Here is a 16,072-nt window from a genome sequence, read left to right on the forward strand (position 1 = left end):
AGTTAATTTTCATGAGTGGTGTAACATAGGGGTCCAATTTTATTTTCCTTCATGTGGCTGACCTGTTTTCTCAACACAATTTATTGAAGAGACTGTCCTTTCCTCATTGACTGTTCTTGGGTCCCTTGTCAAATATTAGATGATCAGATGTGCAGGGATTTATTTCTGGGCTCTTGATTCTGTTCCATTGGTCTATGTGTCTATTTTTATGCTGTACCATACTATTTTAATTACTATAAGTTTGTAGCATTGCTTGAAATCAGAAAGTGTGATGCCTGGCTGCTTTTGAAACTCTTTATTTCTTATTTTTGACAGTTTCATTGTAATGTCTTGGAGAAAGTCGTTTTGTGTTAAGATAATAGGGCAATCTATTAGCTTTGTAAAGTCAGATATACAGCTCTTTTCCCAGGTTTGGGAAGTCCTCAGATATTATTTCTTTAAATAAATGGCCTGCTCCCTTCTCTCTTTGTTCTCCTTTCATAAGACCGATTATTCAAATATTTGTTATTTTTTTTTAATTTTTATGTTTGTTTTTGAGACAGAGACAGAGCATGATTAGGGGAGGGGCAGAGAGAGGGAGACACAGAATCTGAAACAGGCCCCAGGCTCTGAGATATCAGCACAGGGCCTGATGTGGGGCTCGAACCCACAAACCATGAGATCATGGCCTCAGCCAAAGTCAGACGTTCAGCTGACTGAGCCACCCAGGCGCCCCATGAAATATTTGTTCTTTTGATGGAATCTTGTAGATCATGTAGGTTTTCTTTGCTCTTTCTCATTCTTTTTTCTTTGTTCTCGTCTATTTGGGTTATTTCAAAATTCTTATCTTCTAACTCACTAATTCTCTCTTCCATTTACTCTACTCTTTGAAGATACTCTGTATTGCATATTTTTATTTCACTAATTGAGTTCTTCAGCTCCAGAATCTCTGTTTGGTTCTTTTTTTATGATTTATATATCTTCAGAAAAAAAAATCCCATTTGGTGATGTACTGTTTCAAGATTTCATTGAATTACCATTCTGAGTTTTCTTGTAGTTCATTGAGTTTCTTCAAAAATAGATATTTTGAATTCTTTATAAGCTAGATCATAAAACTCTGTGGCTTCATGCTCAGCTTTGGAGAATGTTATTTTCTTTTTGTGATGGCATATTTCATTGATTTTTCATGTATCTTACAGTTTTTCTACTTCAAATGCAAAAGAATTGTAGAAGACAGCTCCTTGAATCTTTGCTAGTTACCTTCTGACAGGGCATTCTAGTCCATGCTGTTATTACCTGGGGTTTTATATTTGTATGGGTACACCTGCCCCACTCCTCTTGCCTCCTGTTGTGGCAGGATTCTTAAACTTTTATGTCTCTCTGGTTTGCACAAGTCACCAGGCTGGTTACTGGAATCCTCTTTGCTTTCCAGAAGGTGGCACTATAGCTCAAAGTTGTGGTTTCTCCCTTGCCTGTTTTCTGAGCATGCTCTTTGTCTACCAAAACTCTCACTGCCACATATGGGAGCAGGCACAAGGAGTTAACCACAGAGTAGGGGAAGGCGTGGGTTTAGCATTTGAGGTGTTGGAGTACCCACAGGCCCCACTGACCCCACTGGGAGATCCACTGGCATGGTACTACCAGAGGCTCGTAGGTGGGCTTTCTGCCCAGCATAGTCAGTGGGAGCCATGTCTTATCTGCCTCATTTCCAGTCATCACCCCCCACCCACCACCTGAGTTCCTGCTTCAGTCAGTATTCTGGGTGTTGCTGGAGAGAAGTGGGTTTCGCTAGCCATGACCAGCACAACTGGGGTCACCAGGCACTTACAGCTATCCTTTTCCCTTATAGGAGAGGTCACCACCACCCAATAAATCAACCCTGGGCAGGGTTGCCTTGGGGTGAGGGAGTGAGGGGGTGAGAGGGTCTGGTAAACTTTCCTTTATCAACACTTTGCTGTGATGAAACTCATGTTGTTTCGCAGTACCTTTGGATGGCTGGATTTCTGCCAATTCTCTCTCTTGCCCAGGTCAGTACTCTTCTCATTTTGTCCTGACTGCAGCAAGAGGGGTCTGGGTAGTTTTGCCTACTGCCCTGATTCTGCAGCCTATCTATACTAAGGTCTGTCTGCTTGTTATTGAATGCACAGGTGCATGTGACTCCTCCCACATTCCTGGGCTTATGGTGCTAACACCCACAAAGGCACTTTTGTTTGTAGAGGGATGTCTTTTTTGTTGTTAAAAGGGGAGGATAAAAAAGGGGAAATGGCTTAGGACACCATGATGCTGATGTCACTGATAAGGCTATTCCTTTTTGAATCTGGGTTTTCAGCCATTGCTATGATAAATATCAAGTACCTCATGAGAATCAATGTGCAACAGGAAATGAGAGTGGCTACGTCCAATCTGATTCCCAGGTGTAAGAAGATATACAGTGCCCATTAGTAAGTCATTGTGGTTATTTAAGAATTAAATAAAATAGTATTTGGCTTGGAATTCATGTGTACTATTTCTTTCAACATCATGAAGTTATTAAGACATAAATACTTATTAAGTTTTTTGGGCCTAGCCATTGTATAACTGGAACTGTTACATATTTCTTTGACCAAGGAATAGCATAAAAAATTTACTAAGACTCCAAGAGCACCAGTAACTGAGAATAGAGCGTTGTGCTAAGAAATATTTAAGGGTCAAGCCCAGAAGTAGTATATATCACTTCCTTCTGTATTCCACTGGCCAGAATTTACTTAGATAGCTACATCTGAGAGCAAGGGAGGATGGAAAATGTAGTCTTGCTGTGTGCCCAGGAGAAAAGGAACACAATCTGATGAAAAACCAGTCATTCTCTACTGCAGAAATGAACAGAGGCACAGAAGTGTCCCACATCTATAGTCCGAGTGCCCTAAAAACTGATAGAGCATATATTCTCAGTAACTCAGCATCCCCATTCTCCTTTCCATTTGACAGTTCTTGGCATCCGCAAAGCACACGCGCGCGCGCGCGCACACACACACACACACACACACACACACACACACACACAGAACATTGCTTCACTTATTTCTCACAACCTCATGAGCTGGGCAGAACATGGATTATCTCCCATTCTGCAGATGAAGAAATAAATCACAAACAACTGGATTCTTTTCAGTCATCCAGGTAGTGAGTGACAGAAGTCAGACCCAAATCCGAGTTTTATGCCACCTTAAGAGTTCTTTCCAGCACAGTCAACCAGCCGCCAGGCCAGTGAGAATTCACGGGACAGGTGGGGGCTTGTGTTTAAGGACAGGGACATGATGTGTTTGGCAGGGGACTGGGATAAGCAGGAGTGAGCAAGAGGATTGTCAGACAAGCAGCCCCTGTTCTACAAGCAGAAGATGGTAATAATTTGGGGGACATAAGAGACTGTCACCCAAAGTACCTATGTTTTTCAGCTCCTCCTACCCTGGGCAAGCTCATAGAAGGTGGCTAGCCTCACCCTCTCCCCCGCTTGGACTTGCTCAGGCTCTGCACAATTACAATGACAATTGATCAGGGAAAGGAGAGAGAACTGCCATGCAAATCTTATCTACCGGTTGAATTGCCTTATGACTTGAGCAAATTTGTCTTGAGGACTTTTTTTCTAATATAATTGAGTTATATTAGAAGCTATCTCTCTCTCTTTTTAAGCTCATCACCATAAATCGGGGAGGGGGGAAGGGAGGAGGCCGGCCAAGAGCAGGGAAAAGCCTTTCTGAGGTCTGAAATCTACCAGTGATAGCTCATAATGTGAATAATTTTCAGATAGTCTATATAAACATTTGTCTACCAGAGGCGGTTGCTCAGCCACTTAAATTCTCTTCTGCCCCTGTAAACAAGAGGTAAGAAGCCGGAAGCACTGAACCTGAAGAAGTTGCAATCTATAGTTTTCTTTCTCTGAATGGTGGGCACGCAGTGAGAGATAAATGAACTATTGAAGATAGCCGAGAAGGAATTCTCTTGCATGGCCAATCTTTATGTTATTGTATTTTCTGTTCACATTTATTTTCTTCTTCAAGCTTCAAATGAAAGTCATTAGAAGCCGAGATTTCATCACTGAGGAGGTCAGAGGCCAATTGACTTTCTGGTATATTCCCTTTTTTTGGCAGTCAGCTAAAATACGCCAGTTTGGGGGCGTGTGCTAAGACATGATTTGAGACCAGGCTCCGGGAAGAAGGCTGAGTTCCCTTGTGCTTATCAGTGATTTATTGCCACTTGAACCAGAACTAGCTTGCCTGCAAAACTATACTTACAGCCAGGCCATTGAGTCTGACAGGGCCAAAGCTAAAATTATTGATGAAAGACTAAGGACCACATGTGAGAAGTTTATTCTTTTGCTGTGATTTCTAGATGTGCATGCAAGTGGCTCACGCAGAACATTTACACCCTGCGGTTTTCTCTAGTCAAAGACACAAGCACTTGGGGCTGCCGTGTGGAGGGCAGCACACAGAGTTCCTCGCTTTCGTTCCTGCCATTAGAGAGAAATCCTGCAGACATTTTCACTCTTGTAAGATGCCTTCACAAGCATTCAACGTGTGGTACCAGTAGTCCACTCGGCTCATAAAGATTCTTGGAGCACCAGGGAAACAGCGTGGTCCTTGTCTCTGAACGTACAAAAGAAACATCCTGACGTTTTCAGTGATTTGCTCGACCTCATTTAGCTGGGGAGAGGGGATCACAAACCAGACCAGAGTCTTCAAGGCCTGAGGAGAAGTTCCCACTGGCGCTCGAGCTTTGGCCTAACCTCGTCCCATTTCATTCCTCTGTCTACGTGTTCAGGAATCGAGACTGCTTGAGAACTAACATCTACCGTTTGCCAGGGTGGTGCAAAATGCTTTGTATGCATTGCATCACTTAGGCCTCCAAGCAACACAGAGGGTGACAATGACAGCACTGCTCAGGGTGGGAAGTAGTTGCAAGAGAGGCAAATTTGAACTGTTTGACTTCAAAATCCGTACTCCAAACCAGCATAAAGAAGCTCTGCCTGCTTTATCAGGCTGAAACAGTAACTTTCAACTCCCTTTGCGGCTGTGACACCTTGTCTCCAAGAACAGAATTTTGGGAGGTCACTTACAGGGATGTTAGGATTAAAAACTGTACTAATTAAGTCAGAAGGCATTTAGATATCATCAATGCTAGATTATTTCAGTGTTTCACGGATTCCAGTTCAGAGTCCCCACAATTCCTATACTGTTCACCTGGCAAAGCTTCAGCCTTGGATCAGTCCCTGTTTGGACAGAAAGGCTGTTGCCCTGACCAAGAGAACAAATTTCACACGTACTCCAAAGAGCCCTGGACTTGCTTCGATGTTGCCTTGTTCTGCTGTCCCTCGTATCTCTGGAGTACATTATGCCCTGCACAACACGTAGCCACACAACAGATACAGCACGGTGCTCCCGCTGATGGTCATCACCGTTACAGGATGTATTTTTAGTTATAACACAGCATCGTAGTATAACAAAGCGTTGATGACATTTGACAGCCTACCTAAGAATGTAGCGGGTGTGCTGACGCAGACCAAATGAAAGACGCTGGTCTGAGGTCCCCCAGACATCACCCAGGTGAGCCCCTCTCTTTGTTCCGTAGTGCAAACAACTCAGTGGAGTGCCCAACCGCTTTCACTTTAAAGTGGCCCTCGTCGAGGCAGTGGTTGTGCCAAACAAATACAAAAAACCCAAGTTCAATATCTGAGTTTGCTTAGAGGAGAGGCGAGACATAGTTATGTATGACACAGACTGGGTCCTCCCTCCATATATATATGGGCTTATGCTATGAGTATGTGTGGCCATGTGGTATGTTGTTCATACACCATGCTGGCATATATTCTAGTGTGTTCTTTACATGTGACTTCTATCTATAGAACCATTTTGTCAGTTCCTGAAGAGAGTAAGATGCCTTCATTTCTTTGGCATCCTCCTTTCAGCCTTCATCCTAGCCGTGATTTACAGTTCAGTGATGATCCCTGTGAGTTCCATGGCATTATTGAAGATTGAATAATGTCTCTTAAGGCAGCACAGCACAATGGGATGGTGAAGATGTAAAGACAATATGGCCCTTTAATTTATAGACCCTTGAAATTCTTGGGACCTGGATGGTTTTGTGATATTAGCATTATTTAATGCCTCTAAGTTGCCCTTTTTTTATCTGAAAAAAAAAAAAAAAATAGAAGACATAAAATCTACCTGGTAGTATCATCATAGGAATTAAGAGTCAGTTGTGATGGCTGTCAGTAGAGTGGTTCTCCAAAAGGATCGATTACTGAGCAGGTGAGAGAATGAATGAAGTGTGATGGGTTACACCAGCCAAAACTCACATGCGTTGCGTCATTCTCTGTTATGATCTCTTCCCAACTAGGTGAGTCTAAGCAAATCGCTGAAAACTGGGTGAACTGTTTTTGTTTAAATAAATTGAATTTTTAAAACTTTAGGATTTTTTCTTTTCTACATTTAGAAACAGGGACCATGCTGTCTCCCTGGGTCTTCGGGGATCTTTATGAACCCAGTGGATTACTGGTAACACATATTGAATTCCTTTGAAGGTACCCAGCACGACACCTGACTCCAATGCTCTCAATAAATGATAGCAATTCTATTATTGTAACCACACGGTGAAGCTATTCATCGGGGACAACATCTCTGGACTTAGGGTGGTGATCAAAGACAATAAAAATGTTCACTGGGTGAAATATTCTGGGGAGAAGAAGCAAACAATCAGGATTATTTTTGTCTAAAGAAATTAGAAAGTACAACTCTTGGTTAGTCAGCAACAGTCCTTAATCCCCTATGCATACCAAGGCTGGAATACAGAATATGAAAGAAATAAAGACCACGATGACTTCAGAACAGTTACCAAACAACATAAAATTCTCTTATTTTATAAAATATAATCTTTTAGGGGCGCCTGGGTGGCGCAGTCGGTTAAGCGTCTGACTTCAGCCAGGTCACGATCTCGCGGTCCGTGAGTTCGAGCCCCACATCGGGCTCTGGGCTGATGGCTCAGAGCCTGGAGCCTGTTTCCGATTCTGTGTCTCCCTCTCTCTCTGCTCCTCCCCCCTTCATGCTCTGTCTCTCTCTGTCCCAAAAAATAAATAAACGTTGAAAAAAAAAATTAAAAAAAAAAATCTTTTATATATATTATGTATTGCATGCATTTTATAATATATGTTACTCCTATGTATAATATATATGTAATGCTTATAATTACATATATATTATATACTATAATTATACATATATATTATATACTATAATACTAGTATATACATATATATTATATACTGTAATTATACATATATATTATATACTATAATACTATAATATAGATACATAATATATTACTACCATATAGTAGTAATATACATATGGTATATTACCATAATGTATTACTGTCTATTACATATATATAATACTTCTATGAGATTAGGCAGCGCAAGACTAGTGGCTATTTATTTAATAAATATTTACTGAGCCCCTACTATGTCTCAGGGCTATGCTCTATGGCTGAGATCCAATGATGAGCAAGGCATACCTGGTCACTGACCTCAGTGAGCCCAGAGTCAATTACAGGATAGAGAGAAATAAACAGAGATTTTCTGTTGAGGACAATCCATGCTAGGCTAGGGGTAGGTAGAATATTGCAGAAGCACATAGGAGACATATCTAACCTAGTGGAAGGTGGGAAGGTGGAGGGGATAGGGCAGACTTCTCAGGGGGGAATGATCTCTAGATTGCAGCCTGATGAGTATATAGGAGTTACCCAGATCACAAAAGATGGAAGCGTGTTCTAGGATATTGGAACAGCATATTTGGAGGACCAGAGATAAGGGACCCAACAAAAGGACATTTGAGAAAATAAAAGATACTCAGTAGGTGAAAATAGGACTACAAAAACCCTACACATGAATGTTTATAGTAGTTCTATTCATAATCACCAAAACTAAAAAGGAGACTGGATAAACACACTGTGGTACATCTATACATGGTATATCATGTGGCAATAAAAAGAAATGAGCTAACAAGCCATAGAAAGGCCTGGAAGAACCTTAAGTTCATAATACTAAGCAAAGGAAACCACATAGCATACGATCTAACTATGTGACATTCTGAAAAAGGCAAAAATATGGGGACAGAAAAGATCATTGGTTGCCAGGAACTGAAGGGAAGGGAAGGATTAAATGGGGGGATTCAGGTCAGTGCATCTATCCTGTATAATAATTTAATGGTGGATACATGTCTTTGTACATTTGCCAAAACTCATAGAATATACAACACAAAGAGTGAACCCTAATATAAACTGTGGACTTTAATTAATAACAATGTATGAAAATTGGTTCACCAATTATAAAAGTGAACTACACTAATGCGCATGTTAATAACAAGAGAAACTGTGTGTTGGGGATAGTAGTTAGGAGTATCTGGGAACTCTCGGTACATTCTGCTCAGTTTTTCTGTAAACCTGAAATTGCTCTAAAAATTAAGGTCTGTTAGTGAAAAAGAAATTCGGTGTAGCTGACTCATTGAGGACCAGATACAGTGTGTTTGCAGGATGAAGAGGGCGGGGAATCGTGTCTGGGGAAGAGATTGCAGATAGAGGCACTTTTTGGATCATGAAGGGTCTGTCATTAGACTTGACCCGAAAAGCACCAGAAACGATTAGGTAGAGCAGTGATGGAATCAGATCTGTCTTTTAAGAGGACGACTCTGACTGCAGTAAAGAGGAGAGTGCATTTAAGAGGAGGAGGGAGGCCAGGCAGGGAGGCCAGGTGCTATTATGGTCATCAGTGAGGGATACAAGTGGCCTACGCTGGAACCAGGGCAGAAGGGACACAGTGCAGGGGAGGGAGGGAGGAAGAGATGTGTCACCTGGAATCAACTTATCTGTTGGATGGCTGGGTATAGGAAGAGAGCAAGAAGATTTTGAGCAGGTTGTTGTAAGCGTATTTAAAATCGATCAAACCAACGCATGTAAAGTGTAAAAAGCATGTTTGCCAAAGTGGCTTCTAGAAAGGAAGAAAATGCAATCAGGTTCTTCAATGGGCCATTTTTCCTCCCTGTGGCTAACTGCCCACTCAGTTGGTCTTGGGGTGCTTTTTAGCAGCTGTACAAGGGCCTTTTCAGAAGCTATGGGAATCACTGGTAATTATTCTTCTAGTTTTCCATGAAATTTGAAGTATTTTTGATAGATGTCAACCAAGTGTTGAACAGGTCTTATGGCATTAAAAGATAAGAAAAAGCACTCAGAGCTTCTTCGGAGCATTTATTTGGTCTAACGCTCCTAGCTCTGAAAAAACTGTGGCTATTGAACAAAATATTAGTAGTTAAATGTGAGGAAGAGAAATGAGGGATCCATGCTCACTTATCTTTAAAAGAAAATAGCACATGTTGGTGCCTTAATCCTAAAAATAATGTATACACAAAGTAGAAAAATGGAAAATATGGAAAAACACAAGGAAGAAAATACAGCTATTCGTAGTTATCACTCTTCAGAAATAGATGTTGCAGTACTTAGCTTTTCAGGGGTTTTTTTCTACGCACACATGCCTTTACAAAAATTGTTTTTGAGGGGCACCTGGGTGGCACAGTCAGTTAAGCATCTGACTGTTGATCCCAGCTCAGGTCATGAACTCTCAGTTCGTGAGTTTGAGCCCTAAATCAAGGCTGTGCACTGATGGTCGGATCCTGCTTGGGTTTGTCTCTCCTTCTCCCTCCCCCTCCCCAACTTGTGAGTGCTCTCTCTCTCTTTCTCTCTCTCTTTCTCTCAAAATAAATAAATAAAAACTTAGGGGTACCTGGGTGTCTCAATCAGTTAAACTTCCGACTTCAGCCCAGGTCATGATCTTGTGGTTCACAAATTCAAGCCCCACATCAGGCTCTGTGTGGACAGCTCTGAGCCTGGAGCCTGCTTCCGATTCTGTGTCTCCCTCTCTCTGCCCCCTCCCCCACTAGTACTCTGTCTCTCTCTCTCTCAAAAATAAAACATTTTTTAAAAACCTTAAAAATACATAAAGAAAATAAAAATTAAGAAGCAAATAATCTGAGATTATAATGCGCTCGCTGGTTTGTTGTGTTCTGTTTTTTACCTGCACAACTGAGTTTTTAGGGTAGATTGAAACTACCATACAAAGACCCCAAAACATGATGGCTCCATCAAGATACAAGCTTTCTGCTGTCTCATAGATAAATGCAGAGGTGGACAGGGGTTCCTGGGGTCCCCAGGTAGCTCTGCCACTGAGGCTGCCCAGGGACCCAGTCTTGCTCTCTTGTGCCACATCTCCCAGGGCATCGCTCTAATCCAGGTGGGTGAAGCAGGCCTGGTAGCCACCCATCACATTCCAGCCAAAGGGAAGGAGAAACAGACCAGATGGAAAGCAAACAGCTTCCTCTTTTAAGCATGGGCCCCGATAGTGGCTTACTTCTTTTCTGCCCACGTGTCATTTGCCAAAATTCAACCACGTGGCTACACTTAGTTATAAGGGAGGCTGGGAAAAGTGGGTCACCCATTGGCCAGCCATATATCTTGCAAAACCATAGCATGGGAGAGCTTTTACTAAGTGCAAGGAGGACTGAACACTGAGGACAGTGCCAGCCTCTGTCTCGAGTCCCCCAGTTACTCATCTGTGCCTTCCTAAACATACGTAGAACATACCCACTCCTGCCCTCAAGGACTGTCTAAAGGAGCCACCCAGTTACTAAATCCAATTCACAGTTTAAGATTTCCAGGTGACATTAAATCGTCTCCATCAGGGTTGAAGTTTCCTGGGTCTGAAGACCTACAAACGAACAGGTATGATTTCTGGTGCCTTCCACATCCTTACTGTCCAACAGTGGAGTCAAACAGGAGAGCCGCAGTAAAAACTCCTATTTTGGAAAAAAAGGTGAATGGGAGACGGGACTGCTGTGGTCCTAGAGAAAGATGACGTCTCACTGGGAAGGATCTGTGACAAGTCTGCCAGAGCCAACGAAGAAAATTCCTTGGTCTGTAGACACCAGTTCTCCCGTCTGGGAGAAAGTCTTTTGTCCACTGACCTCTCAGAGACTGCTTGCCCATTAAGTTCTGTGGCCACGGCTACAGTGAGTGTAGAAGAGCATGCTTTCCTTGGGGATGCACGACTTTCCCCGGGGGTTGCTTTAGGGATCAGAAAATTACAAGCTTTTGCAGGCCAGGTCTGTGGTTTCTTTGATCACATAGTACTTTCAAAATTCTTAGCAGTTTTCTGGACTACTTGGCTACCAGTCATTTCCATAAACATGCAAGGATAACCAGAGGTCTTTTCTGCATAAATCTTAAGTTTGTGAACACTCATTTGTTTGCTCATCTATTGATGAGCTGCCTGGACTATTTCTCTCTAACTCAGTTGCAACTTGGAGGCCATCTGAAATAACAGGCTCAGATGAGAAGACAATGTCCCTGATTCTGTATTTGCCTGTGGTTGCCTCCTATGGTTCCGTTAGCAGGCCCCGGAGAAAGGTCATAGACACAGTTATTCTCTCTTTATGTTTGTGGTACTGAAGCAGTCCAGTTTCCCAGCTCCATGAGGTCTAAAGTACTGGACTGCCAGTCAGGTCAGACTGTGGTCCCAGGCGAGGGGGGACATCCTTGTCCAACCTGGATTTCCTTTCATCTCCACTGGCAAACTGACATATTCTTGCCCAACGTCATCTCTGCCTTCCTCATTGCCTACTGAAAGCAGCAAGGGACAGCCAACGGAAATCAACATTCTGATTTTGTCTCACTGTTTCCCCCAGAGCTCCAAGCCTGGGAAGCATGTAAACCTGCCTTCAAAGTCATCAACGGGGACCAGTTTTACCAAATGTTCTGCTGTGATTTCATAAAGGTCACCAGCTTCTCAGCTGGCAATATCTGTTTCCTCGCTGCCGATCCCAGGATTGTTAAAGGATCGATCTTAAGCACAATACATTTTAACACAATTGTTAAAAGACCACACGCTTGTTGCAGTGATAGAGTTTAGGGTTTTGTTACTCCTGCAGGATACTATTTCTGATGCCAACTTACCTTTTGTTATGATTCAGACTACGCTACTGTTACAAGCGACCCCAACATGTAGCATTGCAAAACAGATTGAGAACATCTTTATTAAGCAGTTTTTATATACATCTCTGGATAATTTACTTAAAAGAGATATACTTAGAAATGGAAATGTCATGTGTGAACACTTTAAAGGACTGACTAACCGCCTTCTGGAAAGATTTGGGAGTTTGTAATTCCAGCTGGAGTATGTAAATCTGCCTCCCCGCCTAATCTCCAATACTTAAATATTTTTATATTTTAAAAATCTTCCCCAAATTAATACATTCTTGCCTCTAGAAGGGATTTTTTAAAAATTTGTTTTAATGTTCACCTATTTTGGGGGGAGAGAGAGAGAGAGAGAGAGAGAGAGAGAGAGAGAGAGAGAGAATGAGCAGGGGAGGGGCAGAGAGAGAAGGAGACACAGAATCCGAAGCAGGCTCCAGGCTCTGAGCTGTCAGCACAGAACCTGTCACGGGGCTTGAACTCACGGACCATGAGATCATGACTTGAGCCAAAGTCAGACGCTTAACTGACTGAGCCACCCAGGCGCCCCTAGAAGAGATTTTCACTGCAAGAAATGAAATCACGAACTGCATTGCTGACTGCCTATAACAGTACTTTCTCTGAAAGACCAAAGCAAACAGGGTGATTTTTAAAGGGCTCTTCTTATTCGAAGGAAGTGTGGGGAGGAGAGAAGAGTCAGGTTGGAGAATCTTAAATAAATTTTATGTTGTATGTGATTGTGTGTGATGCTTGTTTTCTGATCTAAAAAATAAATGCAGTCTCACCATGAGAAATTGGGGGGGGGGCGAACAAAAATACGAAGAAAATGAGAAATCACTCCTAATTACACCCCAATAGAAAATCACCTTTTAATGGTTTATTGTCTGTTCTTCTTCCTAAGGATTCATACTCACATTCACATTCATATTATTTACAAACTTGTTTTCTTGATACATATATCCTTTCAAATCCTTTCTCACTGAAATACATATTTATACATTTTCCCATGATATTAGACATCCTTCAGAAATCTTTCAGTGACTACAGTATATGGTTATAAAATTACAGAAGCCAGTATGTATTAAGTACTTACTAAGACAGCAGCAATTGAATCCAATCACTTGAAAAACAATATAAAAACAATTTAATCTCGCCATCATCAACAAGGTTATACCCCTCCCCGTCGCAGCCTCAGTTACTGTTCCCCTCTCTTTATCCCTCCCTACAGAGTAGCAGTTCTCAACCAGGGGCCAATTTTGCCCCCTAGGGGACATTTGTCTGGAGACATTTTTTGGTGATCACAATTGTGGAGGTGCTTCTGACATCTAGGTTGTAGCGGCCGGGGAGGCTGCGAAAACATCTAATGATTCATAGGATAGCCCCTTACGTGAAAGAACTATCAGCTCCAAAAGGTCAGTAGTGTAGGGGTTGAGAATCCGTGCTGTGGAGTCTAAACCTTAACTGTGTGATTTTTTTTTTTTTTTTAAATGCCTTGACTTCGGGGCGCCTGGGTGGCTCAGTCGGTTAAGCGTCCGACTTCAGCTCAGGTCACGATCTCGCGGTCCGTGGGTTCGAGCCCCGCGTCGGGCTCTGGGCTGATGGCTCAGAGCCTGGAGCCTGCCTTCGGTTCTGTGTTTCCCTCTCTCTCTGCCCCTCCCCCATTCATGCTCTGTCTCTCTCTGTCTCAAAAATAAATAAAGGTTAATAAATAAATAAATAAATAAATGCCTTGACTTCAGGTTTGGTCAATGTGACTTGCTTTAGCCCAAAAGAATTACAATGCAACCTCGCCTTACGAGTTTTCACGTTTCCCTCTTGTGCCTTTTCTATCACCATGTGAAGCACATGCATGTCTATGCCAGTAGGATAAGCACGAAGGGTGAGTGACCAGAGGACCAGGGCCAGATGCAAGGAGGTGTAGAGGAACCCAGGCCAGCCCTGCCTCCATGGGGCCAACTCCAGCCAACACACATGGGAGCTATGAAAATTAATGAGTGATGGTTTAAGCCACTGAGTTTGGGGGCAGTTTTTTATGTAGCAATAGTGAAATAATACATTAGATGAAAAACCTAATTGCCCCAGGTCACAGAATTAGCAAGCAAAGAGCTACATTTCAGATCTAGTTGACTGTTAAAGCCTATACCTCACTTGACGCTGTATTGTTTTTGTAATACAGTCATTTATGTAGGGGCACCTGGGTGGCTTAGCCAGTTAAGCGTCCGACTTCAGCTCAGGTCATGATCTCGTGGTCTGTGAGTTCGAGCCCCGTGTTGGGCTCTGTGCTGACAGCTCAGAGCCTGGACCCTTTTTTTGATTCTGTATCTCCCACTCTCTCTGCCTTTCCCCCACTCATGCCCTGTCTGTGTCACTCTCAAAAGTGAATAAATGTTAAAAAAAATTTTTTTTTTAAAACACCATCATTTATGTAATGATTCTTCTGTTGGATTAACTAAGTTACTTTCAGTGTTTTGCGATTGTAAATAACAACTTTTTGGTGACCATCTTTTTTACCTTCCATTGTGATTTCTCTGGGATACAATTTCTCTGTCAAAGGATATGGATTTTTTTAGCAACTTTTTCTTAATGTTTATTTATTTATTTATTGTGAGAGAGAGCATATGTGCGTGCACACACACGCGTGAGCAGGGGAGGGGCAGAGAGAGAGAGAAAATCCCAAGCAGGCTCCACTCTGTCAGCACAGAGCCCAATATGGGGCTCGATCCCACAAACTGCAAGATCATGACCTAAGCAGCAATCAAGAGCTGGATGCTCAACCGACTGAACCACCCAGGTGCCCCAGGATATGGACTTTTTAAAGAACTTGATGCGTTTTGACTGTGTAATTTTTTTTTTAATTTTTTTTTCCAACGTTTATTTATTTTTGGGACAGAGAGAGACAGAGCATGAACGGGGGAGGGGCAGAGAGAGAGGGAGACACAGAATCGGAAACAGGCTCCAGGCTCTGAGCCATCAGCCCAGAGCCTGACGCGGGGCTCGAACTCCTGGACCGCGAGATCGTGACCTGGCTGAAGTCGGACGCTTAACCGACTGTGCCACCCAGGCGCCCTGCTGACTGTGTAATTTTTAAAACATATTTGAATCATCCAAGTAACTCTATTAATTTTAAAAGATCTTAGTAATCAAATCAATATATACATGTATGAAATCATCACATTTGTATACCTTAAGCTTACATATGTTCTATGTCAATAATATCTCAATAAAGCTGGAAAAAAAGTAAAATGAACTGCCTCAATTCTATTAAGAATTTAAATAATACATCATAGCTAATATTGTAATTTTAGACAAAATATACAATCATAAGAAATTACTTAGACAATATTTGTAAAAGTTAAAAGTTTACAGTTCTATTAAAGGGAACCATGCAATTTCATGCAAAATGCAATATATCTGTGAATCTAAATTATATTATGTATCACTTGTTGCACCTTTGAAGTCAGATATAAGTTTCTTCTTATAACTGGAAAAATGCAACCCTCTTCTATGGGAATTTATTTTGAGGAGCCATTTTTAACAGTGAATCAGAACTAAAATTAAAAACAAAAAGCAAAAAACAAAAAAACAGTCTAAATGAGGCACTCCCTGAAGGTGAAGTTAGCACCAGCTGGATGGCAACAGAGGAGTTAAAGCGGACTAGAGGCTAATGCTTTTCAGTGATCCTGTGTCTAATAAAATGTGTGTCAAACAAAGGCATGTGAATAATGTTCCTCTGCCACTGTAACTCTCGGTAAAAAATATAGATAGATGTAAATGGCTCCCTAATGCCAGCATGTGACCCCAGCGCCTGAGGCAGGATTTATTACTGTTTATTTTCACTTAGCCTAATGACTTTAGCCCTAGAACATCAGTGGCAAACCCTTCCTCCCAACGGGGGGTGGTCAGCTAAAAAGCAAGGCAAAGATAGACTGTCCAGGTCTCCCTACAAAGGGAGGGTGGAGGAGGCTGAACCAGAAGATCAGAGGCAGGGAACCTAATGGACGTTCTTTGACACCGGGACTAGAAACTCCAGCTCAAATGTCGCCTTTGG

General features: G+C 42.2%; 1 long non-coding RNA gene across 2 annotated transcripts in view; it reads left to right on the forward strand.

The window, feature by feature from the left end:
* The first annotated feature begins 1,016 nt into the window (after positions 1-1,016).
* LOC121013013 (uncharacterized) overlaps positions 1,017-16,072 on the forward strand; it is a 22,704-nt gene continuing 7,648 nt past the window's right edge. For both annotated transcript variants that reach the window (XR_005782459.1, XR_005782460.1), the window contains exons 1-2: positions 1,017-2,006; positions 2,309-2,420. This is a non-coding gene — a long non-coding RNA (uncharacterized LOC121013013). The remainder of the gene's footprint in view (positions 2,007-2,308; positions 2,421-16,072) is intronic.

This window comes from Herpailurus yagouaroundi, unplaced genomic scaffold, assembly GCF_014898765.1.
Source record: "Herpailurus yagouaroundi ecotype Mexico unplaced genomic scaffold, PumYag 197, whole genome shotgun sequence".
NCBI classification, from domain to species: Eukaryota; Metazoa; Chordata; class Mammalia; order Carnivora; family Felidae; genus Herpailurus; species Herpailurus yagouaroundi.